The sequence below is a fragment of the Moschus berezovskii genome, chromosome 5, assembly GCF_049115385.1.
Source record: "Moschus berezovskii isolate FMDL1 chromosome 5, NW_MosBer_1.0, whole genome shotgun sequence".
NCBI lineage: Eukaryota > Metazoa > Chordata > Mammalia > Artiodactyla > Moschidae > Moschus > Moschus berezovskii.
The window spans coordinates 102,257,395-102,282,843 of record NC_142464.1 but is presented as its reverse complement, the minus strand read 5'-3'; the positions used below and the strand labels follow the sequence as shown (position 1 = coordinate 102,282,843).

Here is a 25,449-nt window from a genome sequence, read left to right as displayed (position 1 = left end):
GGATCTTCCCAATTCTGCTCTGTGTCCTCATTCTAAGTCACCTTTTCAAGATTTCTTTTGCTGTGTTCATAACTGAAAAGTCAGAACGAGACTAAAAAAAGAATATATCACCATCCTTTACGTACCTGTACACCTCACAGATAAATGATTGCCCCCCCCTTTGGCAGATGGGAAAACTGAGGTACCGGAAAGTGTCCTGAAGATTAAATTCTGGGCAATTTCCTGGGAAACATGCGGTTTGGGCTGCAGCCTCCACTCTCCTCACCCAGCTCTGCATCTATGGAGGCATGTAGCCCAGTGACTGATAATTGTTGCAACATGCATAGTATTGCTTTCAGCAAAGCATGACAAACGCCCTCCATGATGTCTTGATGGGTAGATAAGATGACCAGAACTAACAGTGGGTTGAATGACAGTACCCACTGATTTAATTGACTGGTTTCAACCTGGTGAAGGCTTTCACTGACAAGCTAAAGTTCCCTTCCCTAGTTCCTATCCTGTTTAAGTTTAACCCACAACTTGGAAACAGTATGTGAGTGAAACTTCTACTCAACACATTTCCTTATCTCTTGTGTCTGTTAAGTGTTTACATTCCTCTTCCCCACTATGTTGTAAGCTTAGTAGGTATACTCTCCTAGATCCTGGACCAAGTGCCTAGTATACAACCAGGGGTTCAACAAATATTTATTGAATTAAATTGTATCATACAAGGACAGGTTGCAGAAAATGGGATGTGCAGCCTAGAAATGAGAAAAGATGGCTGTCTTCACATAACTGAAGGATGATGAGATTTAGGCTATGTAACTCTGAAGGAAAATATTAGAACTGGTGAAAGGAACAGTGAGTTGATTTCTGTTCAGTACAAGGAAGCTCTTTCTAACAATTACATCTGATGGAAAGGGAATGGATGGAGTTTCAAGTCCTCCCACGGATGATGATTACAGAGGGCCCTTAAGAAAGAATTTCTGCTCTAAGTAGAAGATAAATTAGGTACACTTCTCCACATCCAAGTTTTTAATGATATTCCAGGCTTCTCAGTTTTGAGTCTTTTTTCTTAAACTAGCAATTCTCATAAATGTTGATAGATAAAGCAATATGTCACATAAAATAGGAAGATAGCTACTAAAAGAAAACTTATTTTGTTTTCTGAACCAGGGTACAACTAAACTATAGGTGTTACCTTTCATGTAGTTAGAGTTGACATGAAACTTCCCCTGAGGGCCAATGAAGGATTTGACATCCAATTCACTAATATCTGAATGGTTGACGTCTTAATCTTATTGATTCCCAGAATGACACTCACCAGGAGAGAGTCAGCTAGAATCTCTCAGGGGTGTAACTATGCGGCAAGCTTGACAGACTGTGTGCCGAATGTCTTCCATTTAACCCCACTCTCAGCCAAGGCTAGTAGCCCATTTGAACCACACCAACAGCCTCCTATGTCGCCCAGCTCCCAGGAGGGTTTGGCCAGAAGTGAGGCCCAGCAATAGATCAGAGGAAGGGTGGAGAGGGAGGTTATTCATGTCCCTGCCTCCCGCCCTGCTGGGCATCAACATATGGCCCATCCCTCATCTCAAGAGCAGGGTTTCCATAAAGTAACCATCTCCACAGGCTGGCTCTGCTCCAGGTCCAATCATTACTACATCCCCCCACCCTTTCAGACAGGGAATTAATATTGGCCTTCTGATCTAACTAACCCTGGGGCAGGGCACCAGCCTTGTGGGTTCCTTATACCACACACTGCTCTCACCTTTGGAAAAGAATCCCTTAATCTCCCCTCAAATTACCTGATTTACCTGTGCAGTCTGTTTCCTGTGGAAGCCCTGACTGACATAGTCAGACACCAGTCAAGATCAAAACACTGAAGGGTGGGCCCCATGGCAGAGCAAGGTGCCCCTCCACCCCTGGGCACATAAGCAGTGCTGCCACCTCCACACAACCCCAGAATCTCCTCCAGTCACTCCAGCAGTGCTGGTCCAACCACAGCAGGAACAGCAATGGCACCTGTCTGGGTAGCACTGAAGATGAGGTCAATCCACTAGAAAATACAATTTTTTAAAACATGTACTAAGAGACGAACGTTAGTCTTTTTGTTCAGAGTCAGAGGAAAATAATCTTCATTTCATTTGATAAGATTTGAGCAAGAAGCCATTGGCATGAAGAGAAGGATGACATTATTTTCTAACTGATATCAGAAATGTCTTCATCTTTTCAAGCTTCAAGTCTGGACCACTTAAGGTTTACACTAAAGAGACCTGCCTTCCTCATTTGATTTGTCCAGTGTCCAGTCTGCCATTTCTTCTTGGTCCCTACTTCACCTAAAATTCCTTTGTGAGGGGCATCTAAGACTAATGTGACCTCTAACTAGCAAGCCAATGTTACAATATCACAATGCTGAAAGGAACCAGAGAAGGAAAACTATGCACTTGGGGAGCGGATACAGAGGAGAACAACTTTTCCTCTCTCTCTCACTCGTTCTCTTTCTCTCACTAGCTCTTTGTTAGAACAAGTAAAGCAGGTTAGAAAGAGCAGGTTATTAGAACAGAGGGCAGACAGCCCCAAGCTCAAAGCCTGGTGCTAGCACTTACTAGCCCTGGAGTGGCCCTGGAGACTCTACTTGGCCTCTCCAACCTAAGTTCCTCATGTATAAAAGAGAGATGGGAACTTCCCTGGTGGTCCAGGGGTTAAGAATCCACCTTCCAATGCAGGGGACTTGAACTTGATCCCTTCAGGGAGCTAAGATTCCACATGCCATGGGGCAACTAAGCCCATGTGCCACAACTACTGAGCCCACGTGCCTCAACTAGAGAAGCCTGTGTGACGCAATCACAACGAAGTGTCATCACAGCTCCCCCACCTCAAAAAACAAAAAAACCTAGAAATGGTTGTTCCTACCTTGAGAGGGTATTGTAAAGATTAAGTGAGATGGAATGTTTAAGCAGAGGGTCTGGCATACAGTTAACGTTTAATGACTATTAAGTATAGGCTTCCCTTGTGGCTCAGCTGGTAAAGAATCCGCCTGCAATGAGGGAGACCTGGGTTTGATCCCTGGGTTGGGAAGATCCCCTTGTGAAGGGAAAGGCTACTCACTCCAGTATTCTGGCTTGGAGAATTCCATGGACTGTATAGTCCATGGGGTCGCAGAGTCAGACACGAATGAGTGACTTTCACTTCACTTCACTTCAAGTATTATCCCAGACAAATATGTTGGCTTGGTTTTCTGCTTGGAAGTTCTAAGAGTTTCATTTGTGGAAATGTGGTCCCTGAGTAGTAAACATGTCCCTGGGAGGGATGTCAGAGGCGAGAGGAAATGGTGGGAGACCGAGGAGGGCAGAACAATGTCAAGGAAAGCGCTCACCACCCGGGTGCAAACATAAAAGGCAGAATGTGTGTTGAGCACCTTACCCAGCAGCAGGCACACAGTAGGAGTTTAACTGATGGGAGCTAAGAACATGAGCACTAAAATAGCCCAAAGAGAGACCTGCCTCTCCATCAAAAACAGACCCCAGGCAATGGGACAAGGGGCCAGAATTCTGCTGGGCAGTGTCAGGTTGTGGCCAGCAGAGAGGAGTGGCTGCCTTTGCTGGAAACAACAAAAGCTGATTTCACGTACTGCATCTTTCTGCCTAGAATCAAGCCTGCTGAGATTCAATAATGAAAATCTTCACAGCACATTACTGAATACAGTAATGCCTTTCTGCCTCAATAACACTGGGCATGAGTGTAATGCATTATTTGTATGCGGCTAGGAGAAAATTCAGTGATTTACATTTAGGGTTTATATTTTGTTTCCAAATGAAAACATCCAGCCCCACCATTCTTACACAGGTATTCCCACTTCAAGCAAATGGCTCAAGATTTAGCCTGTATTCTCTTCCCTGAGACTTCTGACCTAATTCAGCTTTCCATCCTACTAGAGTTAAGAGGGCCTAGTTAAAGATTTATAATCCTGTCATTTTATCCCCAAGACAAATTATAGTCCAGGCTACTTTAGCGCCTGAAGTCGACCAGTACTAGTCAGCCAAATACTTGGCTTATCTTAATTGTTAGACAACTGGTATGCTCAGCATTTTTTGAGACAGAGGAATGAATACACCTCTGCTATCTTTTCCCTCTCCCCCTCTCCTCTGTACTGGTTATACACAAGACAGATAATGACTCAGACAGCAAAGAATCCACCTGCAATGCACGAGACCTGAGTTCAATCCCTGGGTCGGGAAGATCCCCTAGAGAAGGAGATGGCTACCCACTCCAATATTCTTGCCTGGAGAATTCCATGGACAGAGAAGCCTGGCAGGGTACAATCCATGGAGTCGGACAGGAGTCAGACAAGATTGATCAAATTCCACTTTCACTTTCAAGATAGATAACCACTCCTGGTTACAGGAAAACAAAGGGTCTTGTGATGGAAGGGGTGGGGGTATGAGGTATGCACAGGAATCATGCATTTGCTGCTGCCATTGACAGGCAGCATTATTATCCATCCAGCTGTCCCCTTATTATCTTCTCTTCAGACACATAATCCTCCTGCATATTCAAATGATATTCACCTCTTTGTTAAGCAGGTCTCATAAACATACCAAATACGGAAGAGATGCATTAACAGAGCTTTGCCCACCAGGCCCGAAATTAACAATAAGGTGTTTTATGTGACCTAAATGGACCATGATTTCGTGTAGTCGAGAACATGAGCCAACACATTTCCAAGTGGAAGCAGTGAACGCCGCAAAATTCAATTTACGGAGCGCTCCTGGGACACACGAGCCTCATTCAGAGGCTAAGCAGCAGAGATTGGTCCTAAAAATAAAAGAAGCTGCTATTCTGATCTCACAGATGCAGTTGTGTGCTCAGCTGAAGCCTGGGAGACAGCAGCAGACACCGAGGGATGCAGTAATCAAGAGCCAGTCACGTAGAGCCCAGTTATGCCATCTGTACAACGGAGCTCAGTGTACACAGTCAGTGATGATAAGCAGTAGTAAGAATTATTAAGCACATTGACAGCAACAGTGTAATGCCAAGAGAAATGTTTTTTATGGCTTTAACTGCCCCGTCATTTTTATCCACAATGGCTCTCCAATGCAATATTTTAAGTGAGGAGCACTTTTTCCAGTTTCCCAATAGGAAATTAAAATGGGTCTTGAAAAAAGCCTAATAGTTTCCTCCATTAGGATTTGTTGGTTTTCACCACTAATCAGTAAACACAGTCCCAGCTTTCTGCACTTTATACAAAGATGTGGGTTAGTTAAGAATGAGTAGTGATGAAGTAAGTCAATAGAGTCAAAATATCCCTGCTAAAGGGATAATTGCAAGAGCCATATCACTTTACAGTTTCAATTCTAAATTGCTTCCTGTGTTCAAGAACAAGATAGTTCTTGGGCATAGGATTGCAGGAGATTATGTAAATGATGGCTGATACCAAGAGGGAAGAAACTGAAAGAGGGGGGCTGGGAATAAAGACAAACTGGACCCCACTTCTCCACAGCAGCTCTGGAGGTAATAAGACTCCTCTGTTCCCTGATGGCTCAGCAATGAAGAATCCGCCTCCTATGGAGACACGGGAGGGATCGGGGAGATTCCCCTGGAGAAGGAAAAGACAACCCACTCCAGTATTCTTGCCTGGAGAATCCCACGGACAGAGGAGCCTGGAGGGCTACAGTCCACGGGGTCACAAAGGGTCAGACACGAGGAGCACAGCAGCAGCAGAGAGATGTGACTTTGTGTTCACGGGGCCCTAGGCAGAGGACACCCCAGGCTGTCAGTGGTGGGAGGGTGGGGGTTGATACCCAAGCTTTTAGGGTAGAGCAGGAGGGGCTTCCCTGGTGGCTCAGATGGTAAAGAGTCTGCCCACAATGCAGGAGACCCAGGTTCAATCCCTGGGTCAGGAAGATCCCCTGTTGAAGGGAGTGACCACCCACTCCAGGATTCATGCCTGGATAATTTCATAGACTGAAGAGTGAGTCCATGGGACACAGAATTAGTAACACTTTCACACTTTTTCAGGAGCAGCCAAAGACTCCTAAACCCAAGGAGCTCTCAAGGGTAGTTAGGAGAGTGTCAGAGATACCTCTTGGCAACTAGTTTTGACTTAAGATAGAAACAAACTACTTCCCTGGAAAACTTGGGAAGAACTGGCAGTGTGTAAGACTTCAGTTGTGACAAAACTCCAAGAAGATAACAGAACATGTCAGAAGGACTTGGGGTATTATCATTCTGTCCCTCTGACAGCATGGAGATTCAATGTCAGAAATACACCAGCCTGCAGAACAAAAAGCCAATATTTCCAGCACTCCTCAGCTGTGGACCGATATTAACACCCGCCTTCTAAATTAACACCTCACAATGCCCTTCTGTTTCGTTGGACATCATGGATAAAATATTGCCACCCACACAGAGGGCACAAAGCATTATTTTTTATCATATGGTCACCTCTAAATTCAATCCAAAATAATGACACTCAGAGGAAAAGTATAGTTTTAAAATACAAAGGGGTCCCAAAGGGCCTTTCAATCAAAAGCTTCACAAAAGAATCTCAACAGACTAATAGTTCTTTAGGCTAATAAAATTAATGGAAACAAAAGTTTTTAAACAGTGGTATTAAATATAACTTAACTTTTCTTGGATGATCCTACTCGATCAATACAAACTACATTGAGACTTCCCTGGTAGTCCATTGGTTGAGAATCCACCTTTCAAAGCAGGACATGGGGGTTTGATCCCTGGTCCAGGAACTGAGATTATACATCCCAATGACATGAAAAAGGAATGGCCATAGAAAAGCACAGAGAATTGTGCCAGGTAAGTACAGCTACAACTAGAATGATGGGGCAAGGCTGGCTTATAGGGGTTTAAGGGCCAGAAGCCTGTATTTAATTTAGTAGGAAGCAGACACAGAAGAATGTGATGGAGGGAAGGAGCAAGATCACAGTTAAATCTTGGGGAAACTGAAAAGGCTACTGTGATGTGCTAGAGAGAGACACCAGTAGCAGACAGGAGATAGTAGTTTCACAGCTGTATGCTTATTTTGTTTTCCTTGTCGAAGAGTGACAACAATATGTTGGGCAAAATAGACTGCGTACAGGTGTGACCCTGGGCATGGATCAGGTGGTGAGAGAAACCACAAAAAGAGTCCAAGGGGAATCTGACAAAAATGTGGTATAAAGATGGAAGACTTAAGAATACCTTCAACTCCAAAATATGTTGTTGAGTGAAAAAAAGTAAGATGCCCGAATTTAAGCATTATATAGTATATTTATATAAAAGAAAATCATTAAAAAATTATGTCAAGTATATATTTTGCATGTATTGTACAGGCACATACAGAACATATAAAGAGGCAGTAGGTAATATAATTGACTCTGAAGTCAGAGTTCAGGGGTTCAAGTCCCAACTCTGGCAATACCAGCTCTGAAGTCTTGAGCAAATCACTTCACCTCCACAGGAAGGTTGAGGCAGGAGAGTCTCAGGAAAGCAGAGATGTGGAATGGCAGTTGTATAGGGATCTTCTTTTAATTAATAAAATACTGTTTCCTAACAGTGAGAGTTCAGATGAGAATAGATTTCATGGTTTTCAAGGTACCAAATCAGGGCAGAAAGAGAGCCAAGTAAATTCAAGCTGATGGTAGGTCAGTAAAGGCTCACAGGAAGAAACTTAAAGAAGGAGCTGGCTTACTTTGAACTTGAATATGACTAAAGCTGATAGACAGGAATGTTAAAGACAGCGTTAAAAATGAAAAAAAGAACTGACAAAAAAGAGTGAACTGGGATGCAGGAAGCCAGAAGGATACCAAAGAGCCATTCAACATTAGAGAGGGAGGAAAGTAACCTGAGAAAAAAGAACTCAAAACCCGAGGGATTTCTACTGATGACACAGAGTGGCCATGGAGCAGGGCCACCACAGCAGTGAAGAGACAAATCACCAGGATGAGTCTATAAGTAAGGTGAGGCTGGGTCAGAGAGTTGACCATTACAGCTTTTCTTCTCATCTCTCAGGGCTTCCCTAGTGGCTCAGATGGTAAAGAATCTGCCTGCAATGAAGGAGACCCAGGTTTAATCAATGGCTACCACTCCAGGATTCTTGCCTGGAGAATTCCATGATCACTATCACTAACACAATGAAGTGTTAGGCATTCAGTCGTGTCTGACTCTGCAAGTTCATGGACTATAGCCCACCAGGCTCCTCCACCCATGGAATTCTCCAGGCAAGACTACTGGAGTGGGTGGCCATTTCCTCCTCCAGGGAATGTTCTGAACCCAGGGACTGAACCTGGGTCTCTGCACTGCAGTCAAGATTCTGTACTATCTGAGCCACCAGGGAAGCCCAATTACAATGCAATAGATAGGAACAACAAAGAAGGCTGAACTCAAACTGACCTCCAGACATTTCATCTTGGGTGACATCTTCAGAATAATGATTTTTTTCTCCTTTTCTGGTTCATTTATTCAACAAATAATGACTGTGTCAAGCACTGTACTGTGTGTGGGGATGCAGGACTAGTCTAGGGCTCCAGCTCTGCAAGGGTTTACAACCAATCAGAGAGTATAAGAAAATAATTAGCAATCTTACAAGAGCTAACTAATAAGACAACAAGTGATGTTACAAGGCAATATGAAATGAAGTGACAAAAAGTGGTGTGTGCTTACAGAGGAGAAACACCAGCATTAGTTGTTGGCTGTTCTTTCATCCAGTCATTTAACAAAGATGTACTGAGCACTAACTATGTGCCAGGCAGTATGTTTGCTATATAATGATGAACAGACAGCCCTCAGCCCAACGGGAAAAGATAGATCATCAACAAATACGCAAATACAACGAGGAAGACACACTGTGATTTTTTTAATTAATTAACTTTTAAACTCCCGGCTGCTGGGTCTTCATCATGATTGTGTGAGGGCACTTAGCTCCAGAGCACGGTCTTCCCTAGTTGCGGTGCGCCGGCTTAGTTGCTCCCAGGCATGTGGGATTTTAGTCGCCTGACTAGGGATCAGACACACATCCCCTGCATTGGAAGGCAGGTTTTTAACCACTGGATGACCAGGGAAGTCCCCTCAGATTGTGGTTAAGTTCCATGAAGGAAGGGTGCTTTAAGAGCAGAACAACAGACAACATAATCGGGGGGTCTTGGAAGTTCAAGGTGGAATTCAACACACCTTAAGAAAGTACACAGCAAAACCCTGCTGTGTTCTATTAGTTAATTGTGCAGTATGCATAAGATGTAACCAACTTTATATACTAGCTCTAATTCTCAGAATGAGTCTTATTTATATGAACATTATCATCTCATCTTTGTTTTATGAACGCATAAACTGAGGTTTAGAGGTATGATTAACTTTTCCAAGGTCACAAGGTACTTTTCCAAGGTACATGGTAGTGCCAGAATTTAAGGCGAGATCTGGGCAACTCCTGAATCTCATGTTCTTTCTGCTATGACACACTAATTCTCATCTCAGAAGACGTCTGAAGTTATTCTCTTTTATTTGTGAAAATAAGTTTCTGAAGAAACACCTTCCAATATAAATATAATGATTACTATTGCATTAGAAAATAACACTTTTACATAGCAAGAGGCATGATCTTTTTACAAAAGAACATGCCTTGCACCTCTGCTGCTATTTTGCCAGCAACTCACCCAGTTTGAAAACTTGATAACAGCTAGTAATAATAATAATGAAACATAGCAACTAGAATTTAATAGGCACCTATTATGTGCTAGATGTGCATCACTGACTCAATGGACATAAATTTGAGTCAATTCCAAGAGACAGTGGGGTCAGGGAAGACTGGCGTGCTGCAGTCCATGGGGTTGCAAAGAGTCAGACACCACTTAGCAGCTGAACAACAACAACAAATGTGCTAGATAATGTGCTTGGTGATGTCTGGGCATAGCCTTACCTAATCCGTGTAACAGTCCTGTGACGTGTACATGCCTCTCCCCATCTGAGAGGTGGCACCTAAGTTGAGAGATTAACCAACCTGACCAAGGTTATACTGGGTGAGTGGCAGAGAACAGATTCAAACTCTCTCCATGCCACCCCCTGCACCAGCTCATGAGTTCCATGAGCCAAAATTAGCTTTGCTGTAGGGAGAAAGAACAGAAGTAAAACAACTTGCCCAAAGTAACGTGGCTAGAGAAAAGTAGACCCGGTCGGGCAACCTGGAATTCCCAGCTCCCCATTCACTTCCTGACTGACCACAGTAAGTTTGTTTGGGCAAAGATGATGACTGCATGATAACTGAGAAAAAGGACTTAATTCATTCCTAAATGGCTCAAGTCAATTATACTCAAAGGATAAAAGTGCAGCCTGTAAACTTACAACTCTCTTGTTAGGCCTTTTGGACTTTCAGAACCCTTCTTGTAGAATATGCAGAAGTCCCAACCTGGATCATAATTTACATCTGAAGTTGCCAGTGAAGAGTTGCCAACTAGAGTAAATTGACACTGCCCAGTTCCTTCCTTTATTCTGTCTTGCCAGACATTGCACACAGAGCACCCTCACAAAATCCAACAAGGTTCAGCATTAACTAGATGCAGTGGCCCTGGGGAGAAAGCATCTCCAAGAAGCTTTTAGCACCTGCCTAGCCTCTTTATCAAGAGCTGGTTTCTCACCAGAGGCATTCGGGATGCAACAGGTGGGATGCTCAGGATTCACTCTATCCACTCTTATTCCCACAGGAGAAAATGACCACAGGAGAACGAGAAAAGTAGGACAGCAGTCACAATATTTTAAGGAAAACTAAAATTATCCCCACTTGAAAGTCAATGCGTCAAGGCCGGGGACACGCTCTGGCTGCGCCTCAAGTCTCAGACAAGAAAATTCAGTACTCTGATTAAATGAAAAAGTTTAATGGACAGGTGTAAAAAATGGCACTTTGCACATTTTGACTGTGGGGCTTCACAGGTGGCACTAGCGGTAAAGAATCTGCCTGCCAAAGGAGGAAACCAAGACATGCTGGTTCAATCCCTGGGTTGGGAAGATGCCCCAAAGTAGGAGATGGCAACTCGCTCCAGTATTCTTGCCTGGAACATTCCACAGATTGAGGTTGCAAAGAGTCGGACACAACTGAGCACACACACACTGAAAAGAGAACTTGAGGTTTCAGATTAGGTTTATATTTGAGGAACCGTCTTGTGTGAACATTATAGGAGAAAAAAGCAAACACACTATGAAAAATCATTTTCAATCTTCTTTAAGGAGTATCTGAGAGAGATGAACATTCAGACACCGTCGTCTGAGTGACAGCTGTAGGGCAAACACAGAGGACAAGGAGAGGCCTATACAGAATGCTTCTGACGGCATTTAGGAGATGAACTCTACATAGAGTATTACTCTATATTCGCTCAGCAAGAAGTCAATTGTCAAGCACTTAGTGAATGAAGGTCAGTATTCCACATTCTGAAGAGGTTTGAGAGCCACAAAGACTCAGCTTGGAAAGACTATATGCAAATAGTCATCACTAATTTTTTTGAACTCGTAGAAACTTCATTGACTGCAGAACAAAATAGAAACCCACAAAAATCAGAACTGCCTCAAAGAAGCCTGATACAAACGTATGTAGCATAACCACAGGCACCAAGTCCACCATTACAAGCCAAGTTCATGAGTGCTAATAGAAAATGCTTTAAAAGTATGTCAACTGTCACCAAGATCAATGGCTGTCCCCCTACTACAATGACTGCTCATTGCATCAGCTTGCTTATCAAAGTAGAGCGTGATGGTTAACAGCCTAGGGTCACGTTGCTTGGTTCAAAGTCCTGCTAAGTCCTATCCTAGCTATATGAACTTGGGTAATTTAAGCAACTTGTGCCTAGATTTTCTTATTTGTAAAATGGGAAAGTAAACAGGACCGAGTTCATATGGGTTTTGTAACTATTAAAGAAGTGATTACACCTAAGGACTTGGAATGATCATTATTAATAAAAATCTATAGAAATAATTCGTATCAGTATTGACATTACAACTCTCTAGAGTAGAGCTACCTACCCACCTTGGATTGTCCACCTTACTCTGAATCCCCTCAAAAAAGAATTTTTTATCTTGTTTGAGTCACTAAATAGTAGGGTCTCTATAGTAAAATAACTTAGCTTGTACCTCAAAATGGGCTTCCCCAGTGGCTCAGGAGTAAAGAATATACCTTCAGTGCAGAAGACCTGGTTTCAATCCCTGGGTAAACAGCAACCCGCTAAAGTATTCTTGTCTGGGAAATCCCATGGACAGAGGAGCCTGATAGGCTACAGTCCATGGAGATGCAAAGGAGTCAGGCAGGACTTAGACACTAAACAACAACAATACCACAAAATAGGTTTACTACACTGCATATTAATCATTCTTTTATATACGTATTTCTCCTATGAGATCGTGCACTCTCTGAAGCAGAAATAGTCTTACTCAGTTCTGTCTTCAGCAATGAGCTCAGACTTCTGTAGATGGAAAAGTCAATAAATGTTTGATGGACTCAACTTTGTATCAAAAGTAATATCTGTAGATAGAGAAGATGGTCTAGAAAACTCTTAAATTATGCTTTAGCCCATCTTGATTTTACAAGTCAGTGCATTATTTATTGTATTAGTTGCAGTAGACTGTACAGATAAAACAAATAGGTCCACCATGTGTTGTGATAAACACAGAGAATTTCATGCCTTGCTCAGTTAATAATCCAGGGCAGATGCTCCTGTTTGAAAGAGGCGTTGTGCTCCAGGCAATCATTCAGTCAAGGGCTTCCAAAGTCACTCCGGGTATGGCCAACCCAGATGCCAATAAAAGGGGAAGTATGGCAAAGCACTTCCTGGAGGTTTCATGGAACAAGCCAGGAAGTGGCATGTGTTTTTCTATTCACATTCCATAAGATAGAACTTAATCAAATGATATATTTAGCTGCATGAGAGGCTGGGAGATGCAGGAAGGGGAAATGGATTTTAATGAACTAGCAACTTCTGCCACTGGTTAAAATTAATCCCACTTACTTTATTCAAAAAGCCATTAAAGTATTTGGCAAGTATTGAAAAAATTTCACACTCTTTTGAGAATAGATTTTATTTACTAAAATTCTGCAGTCAAGATATAACTTCTTCCTTAAACTAGGAGGAAACAAGTTTTGAGATTAATTATTTATCTGCAAACTCTCCATAGCTTAATTAAATTAAACTGTCATTTGCTCTCTTTGTGTGTATAAATATAAGGGATAATCAAAAGCAAAAAAGTTTGATTAGTCTGGATCTAACCACTGCCACCTCACCCTTCAATACTTAGTAGAAAATTCCAATCCACTTTTGCCTCCTGTCCTGTAGCTCTCACATGTTTCCATACAAAAGAAAATTAGATGGTCTGGAAATGTTTTCTGTTTCAATATATGAGCCTCATTTGCTTAACCACATTGCCAGATCCTCAAGGGTATCATTTATTTTATGTTTCTCTGGAAAGCAAAACTGATTTTGTAAAATGCAAAGTGCCTTCCATATAGTCAAGTGTTACTTTTTCTTTTATATTTCTTTCAGTGCCTAAGCACAGTGGTAGGTATTTAAATAACCAATTAGATCACTTATCCATTAAGCAAAATCTTAGAGCTCAAAGGGGCTTGAAAGTCAATTTATTGCAGAACAGACTATTATTTTTCACTCCTCCCTGTTTCCACACCCTTTCAAAAGACTTTGGAGTCTATTTCCCCATCTCATGGATCTGAGCTGGCCTTGAGATTTGCTTCAGCCAACAAAATGTGTTAGAATTAACACACTTTAAAAGGCCTTGTATATCCCAAGGTTCACACTCTTGGGACACAAGCTTTTGTCAAGAGAATAAGCCCAGGCTAGCCTTAGGAATGGGAGAAGGCAATGGCAAGCCACTCCAGTACTCTTGCCTGGAAAATCCCATGGACAGAGGAGCCTGGTGGGCTGCAGTCCATGGGGTCGCTAAGAGTCAGACACGACTGAGCAACTTCACTTTCATATTTCCTTTCATGCATTGGAGAAGGAAATGGCAACCCACTCCAGTGTTCTTGCCTGGAGAATCCCAGGGACGGGGGAGCCTAGTGGGCTGCCATCTATGGGGTCACAGAGAGTCGGACACAACTGAAGCGACTTAGCAGCAGCAGCCTTAGGAATGGTAAGAACTACATGAAACTCTCATCTAGTTGCCCAGCCAAAAGTCAGTCTGGAGAGGTCATTCCAGGAGAGCCAGCCCTTAAGCCAACCTGTTAGCCAACTGCAGAAGTACCAGCAAACACAATTGTGAAATGAAATGTTTTCTGCTTTACCTCTACCAGTAAACAAGCCTTTTCCAAATGCAAGTTTCTGTGCCCAGGTGAAACAAAGCCAGCTATTTGGAAGCCATCAGCTACTTCCTCCCTTGTAAGTGCTGAGGGGCTGGGGATATGGGAGAGGCTGCCATCTGCCACATTCACCAACTCTTACTGTAAACAAGGAATTAGCATGTAAACAATAAAGAAAGCAGGATCATACCCAGATAGCTAGATGTTTATGAAAGAAATGATCTCTGCAAGCCCAGGCACTTCTATCTTCTCATATATAGAAAGAAGATCCTGCTCATTTAACTTACATACAGAGTACATCATGCGAAATGACAGGCTGGATGAAGTAAAAGCTGGAATCAAGACTGCCAAGAGAAATATCAATAATCTCAAATAAGCAGATGACACCACCCTTATGACAGAAAGCAAAGAAGAAGATCTAAAGAGCCTCTTGATAAAGGTGAAAGAGGAGAGCAAAAAGGCTCATTTAAAACTCAATATTCTAAAAACTAAGATCATGGCATCCGGTCCCATCACTTACTGGCAAACAGAGGGGAAAAACTGGAAACAGTGACAGACTTTATTTTCTTGGACTCCAAAATCACTTCAGACGGTGACTGCAGCCATGAAACTAAAAGACACTTGATCTTTGGAACAAAAATTATGACAAACCTAGACAGTGTACTAAAAAGCAGATACATTACTTTACCGACAAAGGTCTGTCTAGTCAAAGCCAAGGTTTTTCCATTAATCATGTATGGATGTGAGTTGAATCATAAAGTAGGCTGAGTGCTGAAGAATTGATGCCTCTTTGGTGTTGGAGAAGACTCTTGAGAGTCCCTTGGAAAGCAAGGAGATCAAACCAGTCACTCCTAAAGGAAATCAGTCCTGAATGTTCATTGGAAGGACTGGTGCTGAAGCTGAAGCTCCAATACTTTGGCCACCTGATGCAATGAACTGACTCATCAGAAAACACCCTGATACCAGGAAACATTGAAGGCAGGAGAAGGTGATGACAGAGGATGAGATGGTTGGATGGCATCTGCGACTCGATGGACATGAGTTTGAGTGAACTCCGGGAGTTGGTGATGGACAGGGAGGCCTGCTTTCCTAAGAATCTCCTCTCCTCACCCCTCCTGCAGAGGTGAAGTGAGTTGCCCAAGACTTCAGAGTTGGTATTGCCAGAGCTGACTCGTTGGAAAAGACCCTAATGCTGGGAAAGACTGAAGGCAGGAGGAGCAGGGGATGATAGAGGACGAGATGGTTGGATCATCGACTCAATAGACATGAATTTGAGTAAACCCTGGGAGGTGGTGAAGGGCAGGGTAACCTGGCGTGCTGCAGTTCATGGGTTTGCAGAGTCGGATACAACTGAAGTGAAATAGTACTCAAGCACTCATAGACTCTTAACAATCATCTCCCATAGGCTTTCATTTTGCAAGTTAGTAAACATGGTCTTGAGCAGGTAAGTGATAAAAGTAGACACTAATAAAGCTAGGATTACAATTCAGGTCTTCTAATTTAGCAGTTTGATGTGCTTTCAATGAAAACACTTTGCTTCACTTTCAAATATCTTTGGAGTTTCTCAAGTCAACACAACTAGTGTCCAATAAGAGCTGGACACTAAAGAACACCCCATGTAGGATTATTGAAGCTTTTCACAGATAAGACTGTTTAAAACACACTGAAAAATACTATAAAAGGTAAGGCAAGGATTCCTACTATATGCTAAAGACACTGATGAAAGTATTTTAATTTCTGATTTGTCAAAAGAAAGGTCATGAGTCAGCTTTGAAAAACTGTTAGCTCAGAAAGCTCTGATTTTTCTACCTGGGGATTCTAAGACTATAAAAATATCCCTTTTATAGTCTTTCAATCATCAAAATACTACTCCACCTTCTCCACTGGAAAATGTTGAACAACCCATATAAACAACCCATAGAATGAGATGGCTGGATGGCATCACCGATTCGATGGACATGAGTTTAAGTGAACTCCGGGAGTTGGTGATGGACAGGGAGGCCTGGAGTGCTGTGATTCATGGGGTGGCAAAGAGTCGGACATGACTGAGCGACTGAACTGGACAGCCTGGTATTGGACATGAATGAATGAATAACTCAATGAATCTTAAGCAGAGTGATCTTTAAAGAAAAAAACCATAGGAATAGGTTCAAGAAAATAGAAATTTTGAGAAAGAACTTTAGACTGGCTTCAGGCTGATGAATCAGGAAAATAAGATGTTACTTTTAGAAAGACCTACATAAAAAAGAGGACAAAAAAGAAAGGAAAATATTACCAAGCTTTTAAAACAAAAAAACGTATTAACAACGCTGTGCCCATGTTTAAATACAACTTCATTAAAATACTCGACTTTTCATAATAAAAACTGAGATTTTAAATAGCCTTTAGATTTCTTGTGTAGGAAAGTCATTATATAGTAATAACTTACATTTATATAAAGCATTATCTCAGGTAAGGTTTTTTCCCCTTCAGAACAAATTTAATGTTTTACATAAGTACTAAATTCACACTAGCATTTTAATAAAATCAAAACCTTTCTAAATCTTTTCCTACATCTTAACATTTCATGAAATTTTTAAAAGATTAGTTGTGTTAATTGGTCATAAATGCAGTTTCTGCTCCTTTTGTTATATTCTTTAATCTGAACTGAGTCAGAACTTTTATTATTCTAAAGCATTATAAGTGACTCTGGAGTTACAAACATACCACTTTAAAAATATCCCTTTGGGACTTCCCTGGTGGTCCAGTGGTTAAGACTCTGTGCTCTCAATACAGGGGCCCAGGGTTCGATCCCTGGTCAGGGAAGTAGATTTCACATGTAACTAACACTCAGCACAGCCAAATAAATAAATAAAAATATCCCTTTTATAGTCTTTCAATCATCAAAATACTACTCCACCTTCTCCACTGGAAAATGTTGAACAACCCATATAAAGGTGATCCTTCCTGCCCATCCTTGAAATCCATTTCAGCAGCAAATCTAGCCATTTGCTCTGCCACATCCTATCACTGACTTAACATTTGTCCTCAGGAACTCTGACGAGAGCTGCCACTCTGACCCCTCTCAATTCCTATTGAGAATTCCTACTTCAGGAACCTCCAGTCTCTTCCAATCACTTTGTTCCAGCCTGGTGCCCAGTGTAGTTCCCACCTGGGGGACACTGGAGGTTGAACAAGCAAAGCAAAAACCCATTCCCCCTGCCATCTTTGTCAGATGTGACCATGCACAACTTCTTCATGGTTCTGCACCAAAAGGAAGAAAATGAATTAGAACTCCTCACACTGCCCAGGTCGGAGGGGATAGGGGTGTGTATGTTCTGGGGTTGGGGTGGGGGTGGGGAGTGGGGGGGGGGGCGGGGGGAAAAGGAAAGGGAAAAAAGTGCAAAAGGAAAGGGAAAATATTATTTTTGTCAATATTGGAGCTATAGAGGAAATCATATGTCACATTATGACTTGGGACTAATTTTTCCAAAGAAGCAATAAGAAACCAGAGCACTCTAGATCAGCCCCAATATGAGTTACAAAGGATTGTGGGTTAGAATGGAAATCTAGCCCTCATTCACTGTAATTTAAATACCGTTCCCTTGGCAAGTAGGGGAGAGGTAGAGAGAAAAGAGGGTTTGCATTAGAAAATGCCCACAACTTAGAAAGAAACCAGTCACAAAGTTATAATCTCTGCTAATAAAACCATTATATGGAGGAGGAGCCACAGGGTTTCCTTTGTGGCTTAGCTGGTAAAAAATCCACCTGCAATGCAAGAGACCTGGGTTCGATCTCTGGGTCAGGAAAATCCCCTGGAGAAGAGAAAGGCTATCCATTCTAGTATTCTGGCCCAGAGAATTCCAAGGACTGTATAGTCCATGGGGTTGCAAAGAGTCAGACACGACTGAGAGACTTTCACATGGAGGAGGAAATGGCAACCCACACCATTATTCTTGCCTAGAGAATCCCATGGACAGAGGAGCCCTGGTGGGCTACATTCCATGGGGTCACAAAGAGTCAGACATGATTTAGCAAGTAAACAGCAACAACTACACAGATATAAAGAACAAACTAGTGGTTACCAGAGGAGAAACAGAGGGTGGTGGGACAAATTAGATACATGGGATTAACAGATACAAACTCCTATGTATAAAACAGGTAAGCAACAAGTTTATATTGTATCAGATAAAGAATGACAGCCATTATTGTGTAATAATATTTAATGGAGTATAATCTGTAAAAATACTGAGTCACTGTGCTCTAAACCCGAAACTAGTATAATCCTGTAAATCTATACTGCAATCAAAAAATTAAAATAAGTCAAAAACAAGCAGGTGAATTTTCTATGGAGAACTGATAAAGACTGTACTTTCTGGATGGTACAAACCACCAGACATTTAATAAAGTGAGTTTCTATGAAAAAGAAATTATAAATATCATTCACACACAAAAAAAAAAACTCTTGGAATAGTCAGGTAACTTGATTAACTGGCCCCAGGAATAAATGAAATCTTTGACCCAAAAATTTAAATAGATTTTCTTAAATAGTGAGAGACAGGATATCAATTTTTCATACAATAGAGAGAAAAACACAAAATTTTCAAGGATTTAGAAATATAAATTACTTGAAGGTACACATCTATATAAATAAAGGTCTATGCACATAAATTTACTCATAAAAAGATGAATAAAAATGGAATGAAAAAATATGAATAAAATATTTTTTATAGAGTGGGGCAGTGCTCCAAGAGTCTCCATTAAGAGTGGTGTCTTTGGTATCTTTTTATTTGGGGCTAATGATTCTTTTTTTTTTTTTGTATTGGGGTATAACTGATTAACAATGTTGTGATAATTTCACGTAAACAGCAAAGGGACTCAGCCATACATATACATGTACCCATTCTCCCCCACTGAGAATGTTGTCTGGGTTTGAGGTTTGTTTTCTAGAGACAAGCAGTAAGCAAAATTGTGTCATCTGCTGTTGCTTCTTGGTTTCATACCTCTTCAAGTACCAGAGCTTCATAGCATCCATGATCGATCCTGGAAAAGGCTAGAGATGAGAAGAGCTCATCCCACAAATTGTTTCTTAAAAGTTAGTTATGGAAACAACTGGAATAAATACTCAGAACTTACTTTTCTTACATAATTCCATTTTATTCTTTCCCCAAATATAGGATCGTTTACACTAATAACAGGTGGTAAAGAATCTGCCTGCAATGCAGGAGACCAGGGTTCGATCCCTGGGTTGGGAAGATCCCATGGAGAAAGGAATGGCTACCCACTCATGGACAGAGGAGCCAGGCGGGCTGCAGTCCATGGGGACACAAAGAGTCGGACACGACTTAGTGACTAACACTTTCACCTTACACTGACATAGCAAGGAACTAAAACTTTGTCTTCCCTTCAGAAAAAGCAGTTTCATACTTTAGAACCAACCAGCTTCTGAAAGGCTCCTCTGCCTGATAGCCTCAGGAGAAATAACTTGGGTTTCCAAAGTTATCAGATAAGAGTCAAACATTCACCTAACAGGCAGTGACAGAAATGGAATAAATGTAACAACAATGTCAGTGGTAGCCAGACAAAATTTACAAGATCCTCTACATTGAAAACCCTCCAGCTGAGAGAGATTTGCGTTTTTACAATCATTTAAAAGGATGTTTGCCTCAAATGTCACCCATCACTTTCAATCTTCATTTACAACAGTGAAATACTGCTTTCTGCCTCCTCAGAAAGGACAGTGGGTGCTCAGTGATGTAGAATTCCTATGGTGTAAAACAATAGCAATTCTGGATCCAAAAAAATAGGTCCCATGTCATCATTTCAATCTCTTCCCACTTAAAACCAAATTTTTCCAGAAGAACAAGGAACAGAAAGGAAGGACATTATCATAAACTCCTGTTGATGTGGAACATCATCCAAGTTAGTGCTTTATCCATATATGATGATTGAAAAACATTTTTCTTGTGGATTCCTTTTAGGCATAGGAGTAAAACCTGCTTTCCCTTCAATCAAGAAGTAAAATGAAACTTCAAGAAAAATAACATTGATCTCTATGGCTGCATCACTATTCCTGTCCTGCAAACAGATTCATTAGTACCATCTTTCTAGATTCCATATATATATGCATTAATACACAACATTTGTTTTTCTTTTTCTGACTTATTTCACTCTGTGTAACAGGCTCTAGGTACATCCATCTCAATTCAACTGACTCAAACTCATTCCTTTTTAAGGCTGAGTAATATTATAGAAGGAATAAAGGGATGGAGCAAAAGCAAAACCAATACCCAGTTGTGGATGTGACCAATGATAGAAACAAGGTCCGGTGCTGTAAAGAGCAATATTGCATAGGAACCTGGAATGTTAGGTCCATGAATCAAGGCAAATTGGAAGTGGTCAAACAGGAGATGGCAAGAGTGAATGTCGACATTCTAGGAATCAGTGAACTAAAATGGACTGGAATGGGTGAATTTAACTCGGATGACCATTATATCTACTACTGTGGGCAGGAATCCCTTAGAAGAAATGGAGTAGCCATCATGGTAAACAAAAGAGTCCGAAATGCAGTACTTGGATGCAATCTTAAAAATGACAGGATGATTTCTGTTCGTTTCCAAGGCAAACCATTCAATATTACAGTAATCCAGGCCTATGCCCCAACCAGTAATGCTGAAGAAGCCGAAGTTAATCGGTTCTATGAAGACCTACAAGACCTTTTAGAACTAACACCCAAAAAAGATGTCCTTTTCATTATAGGGGACTGGAATGCAAAAGTAGGAAGTCAAGAAACACCTGGAGTAACTGGCAAATTTGGCCTTGGAGCACGGAATGAAGCAGGGCAAAGGCTAATAGAGTTTTGTCAAGAGAATGCACTGGTCATAGCAAACACCCTCTTCCAACAACACAAGAGAAGACTCTACACATGGACATCACCAGATGGTCAACACCGAAATCAGATTGATTATATTCTTTGCAACCAAAGATGGAGAAGCTGTATACAGTTAGCGAAAACAAGACCAGGAGCTGACTGTGGCTCAGATCATGAACTCCTTATTGCGAAGTTCAGACTTAAATTGAAGAAAGTAGGGAAAACCACTAGACCATTCAGATATGACCTCAATCAAATCCCTTATGATTATGCAGTGGAAGTGAGAAATAGATTTAAGGGACTAGATCTGATTGATAGAGTGCCTGATGAACTCTGGACGGAGGTTCGTGACATTGTACAGGAGACAGGGACCAAGACCATCCCCATGGAAAAGAAATGCAAAAGAGCGAAATGGCTGTCTGAGGAGGCCTTACAAATAGCTGTAAAAAGAAGAGAGGCGAAAAGCAAAGGAGAAAAGGAAAGATATAAGCATCTGAATGCAGAGTTCCAAAGAATAGCAAGGAGAGATAAGAAAGCCTTCCTCAGTGATCAATGCAAAGAAATAGAGGAAAACAACAGAATAGGAAAAACAAGAGACCTCTTCAAGAAAATTAGAGATTCCAAGGGAACTTTTCATGCAAAGATGGGCTCGATAAAGGACAGAAATGGTATGGACCTAACAGAAGCAGAAGATATTAAGAAGAGGTGGCAGGAATACACAGAAGAACTGTACAAAAAAGATCTTCACGACCAAGATAGTCACGATAATGTGATCACTGACCTAGAGCCAGACATCTTGGAATGTGAAGTCAAGTGGGCCTTAGAAAGCATCACTACGAACAAAGCTAGTGGTGGTGATGGAATTCCAGTTGAGCTATTTCAAGTCTTGAAAGATGATGCTGTGAAAGTGCTGCACTCAATATGCCAGCAGATTTGGAAAACTCAGCAGTGGCCACAGGACTGGAAGAGGTCAGTCTTCATTCCAATCCCAAAGAAAGGCAATGCCAAAGAATGCTCAAACTACCGCACAATTGCACTCATCTCCCACGCTAGTAAAGTCATGCTCAAAATTCTCCAAGCCAGGCTTCAGCAGTATGTAAACCGTGAACTCCCAGATGTTCAAGCAGGTTTTAGAAAAGGCAGAGGCACCAGAGATCAAATTGGCAACATCCGCTGGATCATGGAGAAAGCAAGAGAGTTTCAGAAAAACATCTATTTCTGCTTCATTGACTATGCCAAAGCCTTTGACTGTGTGGATCACAATAAACTGTGGAACATTCTGAAAGAGATGGGAATCCCAGACCACCTGACCTGCCTCTTGAGAAACCTGTATGCAGGTCAGGAAGCAACAGTTAGAACCGGTCATGGAACAACAGACTGGTTCCAAATAGGAAAAGGAGTGCGTCAAGGTTGTATATTGTCACCTTGCTTATTTAACTTATATGCAGAGTACATCATGAGGAACGCTGGGCTGGAAGAAGCACAAGCTGGAATCAAGATTGCTGGGAGAAATATCAATAACCTCAGATATGCAGATGACACTACCCTTATGGCAGAAAGTGAAGAGGAACTCAAAAGCCTCTTGATGAAAGTGAAAGAGGAGAGTGAAAAGGTTGGCTTGAAGCTCAACATTCAGAAAACAAAGATCATGGCATCTGGTCCCATCACTTCATGGGAAATAGATGGAAAAACAGTGGAAACAGTGTCAGACTTTGTTTTTTTGGGCTCCAAAATCACTGCAGATGCTGATTGCAGCCATGAAATTAAAAGACGCTTGCTCCTTGGAAGGAAAGTTATGACCAACCTTGATAGTATATTAAAAAGCAGAGACATTACTTTGCCGACCAAGGTCTGTCTAGTCAAGGCAATGGTTTTTCCTGTGGTCATGTATGGATGTGAGAGTTGGACTGTGAAGAAAGCTGATCGCCGAAGAATCGATGCTTTTGAACTGTGGTGTTGGAGAAGACTCTTGAGAGTCCCTTATACTGCAAGGAGATCCAACCAGTCCATTCTAAAGGAGATCAATCCTGGATGTTCATTGGAGGGACTGATGCTAAAGCTGAAACTCCAATACTTTGGCCACCTCATGAGACGAGTTGACTCACTGGAAAAGACTCTGATGCTGGGAAAGGTTGGGGGCGGGAGGAGAAGGGGACGACGGAGAATGAGATGGCTGGATGGCATCACCGACTCTGTGGACATGAGTTTGAGTGTACTCCGGGAGTTGGTGATGGACAGGGAGGCCTGGCGTGCTGTGATTCATGGGGTCGCGGAGAGTCGGACACGACTGAGCGACTGAACTGAACTGAATATTTCATTGTATATATGTACCACAGCTTCTTTATCCACTCAACTGTTGATGGACATCTGGGTCGCTTCCATGTCCTGGCTATTGTAAATAGTGCTGCAAAGAACATTGTGGTACATGCATCTCCTTAAATTATGGTTTTCTCAGGGTATGTGCCCAGCAGTGGGATTGCTGGGTCATATACTTTGGCCACCTCATGCGACGAGTTGACTCACTGGAAAAGACCCTGATGCTGGGAAGGATTGGGGGCAGGAGGAGAAGGGGACAACAGAGACTGAGATGGCTGGATGGCATCACGAGTCGATGGACATGGGTTTGAGTGAACTCCAGGAGTTGGTGATGGACAGGGAGGCCTGGCGTGTTGTGATTCACGGGGTCGCAAGGAGTCGGATACGACTGAGCAACTGAACTGAACTGAACTGAACTGATGGTGGTTTTATTCCTACGTTTTTAAGGAATTTTCATACTGTTCTCCATAGTGACTGTATCATTTACATTTTCACTAACAGTGCAAGAGCATTTCCTTTTCTCCATACCATCAGGGGAAAGAGAGGGTGGGATGAATTGAGAGTAGCACTGAAACATATACACGACCATGTGTAAAACAGATAACTAGTGGGAAGTAGCTACATACTCCCGGGAGCTAAACTCGGTGCTCAGTGACAACCTAGAGGGATGGGATGGGTAGGGAGGGGAGAGAGGTTCAAGAGCGGGGTTATAGATGTGTTCAGTTCAATTCAATTGAGTTCAGTCGCTCAGTCGTGTCCAACTCTTTGCGACCCCATCAATCACAGCACGCCAGGCCTCCCTGTCCGTCACCAACTCCCGGAGTTCACTCAAACTCAAGTCCATCGAGTCGGTGATGCCATCCAGCCATCTCATTCTCTGTCGTCCCCTTCTCCTCCCGCCCCCAATCCCTCCCAGCATCAGAGTCTTTTCCACTGAGTCAACTCTTCGCACGAGGTGGCCAAAGTATAGGAGTTTCAGCTTCAGCATCAGTCCTTCCAATGAACACCCAGGACTGATCTCCTTTAGAATGGACTGGTTGGATCTCCTTGCAGTCCAAGGGACTCTCAAGAGTCTTCTCCAGCACCACAGTTCAAAAGCATCAATTCTTCAGCGATCAGCTTTCTTCACGGTCCAACTCTCACATCCATACATGACCTTGGGAAAAACCATAGCCTTGACTAGACAGACCTTTGTTGGCAAAGTAATGTCTCTGCTTTTTAATATGCTATCTAGGTTGGTCATACCTTTCCTTCCAAGGAGTAAGCATCTTTTAATTTCATGGCTGCAATCACCATCTGCAGTGATTTTGGAGCCCCAAAAAATAAAGTTTGACTCTGTTTCCACTGTTTCCCCATCTATTTCCCATGAAGTGATGGGACCAGATGCCATGATCTTAGTTTTCTGAATGTTGAGCTTCAAGCCAACCTTTTCACTCTCCTCTTTCACTTTCATCAAGAGGCTCTTGAGTTCCTCTTCACTTTCTGCCATAAGGGTGGTGTCATCTGCATATCTGAGGTTATTGATATTTCTCCCGGCAATCTTGATTTCAGCATGTGCTTCTTCCAGCCCAGTGTTCCTCATGATGTACTCTGCATATAAGTTAAATAAGCAGGATGACAATATACAGCCTTGACGTACTCCTTTTCCTATTTGGAACCAGTCTGTAGAACCATGTGCAGTTCTAACTGTTGCTTCCTGACCTGCATACAGGTTTCTCAAGAGGCAGGTCAGGTGGTCTGGTATTCCCATCTCTTTCAGAATGTTCCACAGTTTATTGTGATCCACACAGTCAAAGGCTTTGGCATAGTCAATGAAGCCTAAATAGATGCTCTTCTGGAACTCTCTTGCTTTCTCCATGATCCAACGGATGTTGGCAATTTGATCTCTGGTGCCTCTGCCCTTTCTAAAACCTGCTTGAACATCTGGGAGTTCACGGTTCACATATTGCTGAAGCCTGGCTTAGAGAATTTTGAGCATCACTTTACTAGCGTGTGAGATGAGTGCAATTGTGCGATCTTCTTT

The 25,449-nt window shown here is 42.2% G+C and overlaps 1 protein-coding gene and 1 non-coding gene across 2 annotated transcripts in view; one reads left to right on the top strand and one right to left on the bottom strand.

Annotated features, from left to right (window-relative positions):
- FRAS1 (Fraser extracellular matrix complex subunit 1) overlaps positions 1-25,449 on the bottom strand; it is a 533,887-nt gene that overhangs the window by 399,020 nt on the left and 109,418 nt on the right. The window lies entirely within an intron of this gene.
- TRNAE-CUC (transfer RNA glutamic acid (anticodon CUC)) lies at positions 16,993-17,065 on the top strand. Its single transcript has one exon. It is a non-coding gene; the product is annotated as a tRNA-Glu (tRNA).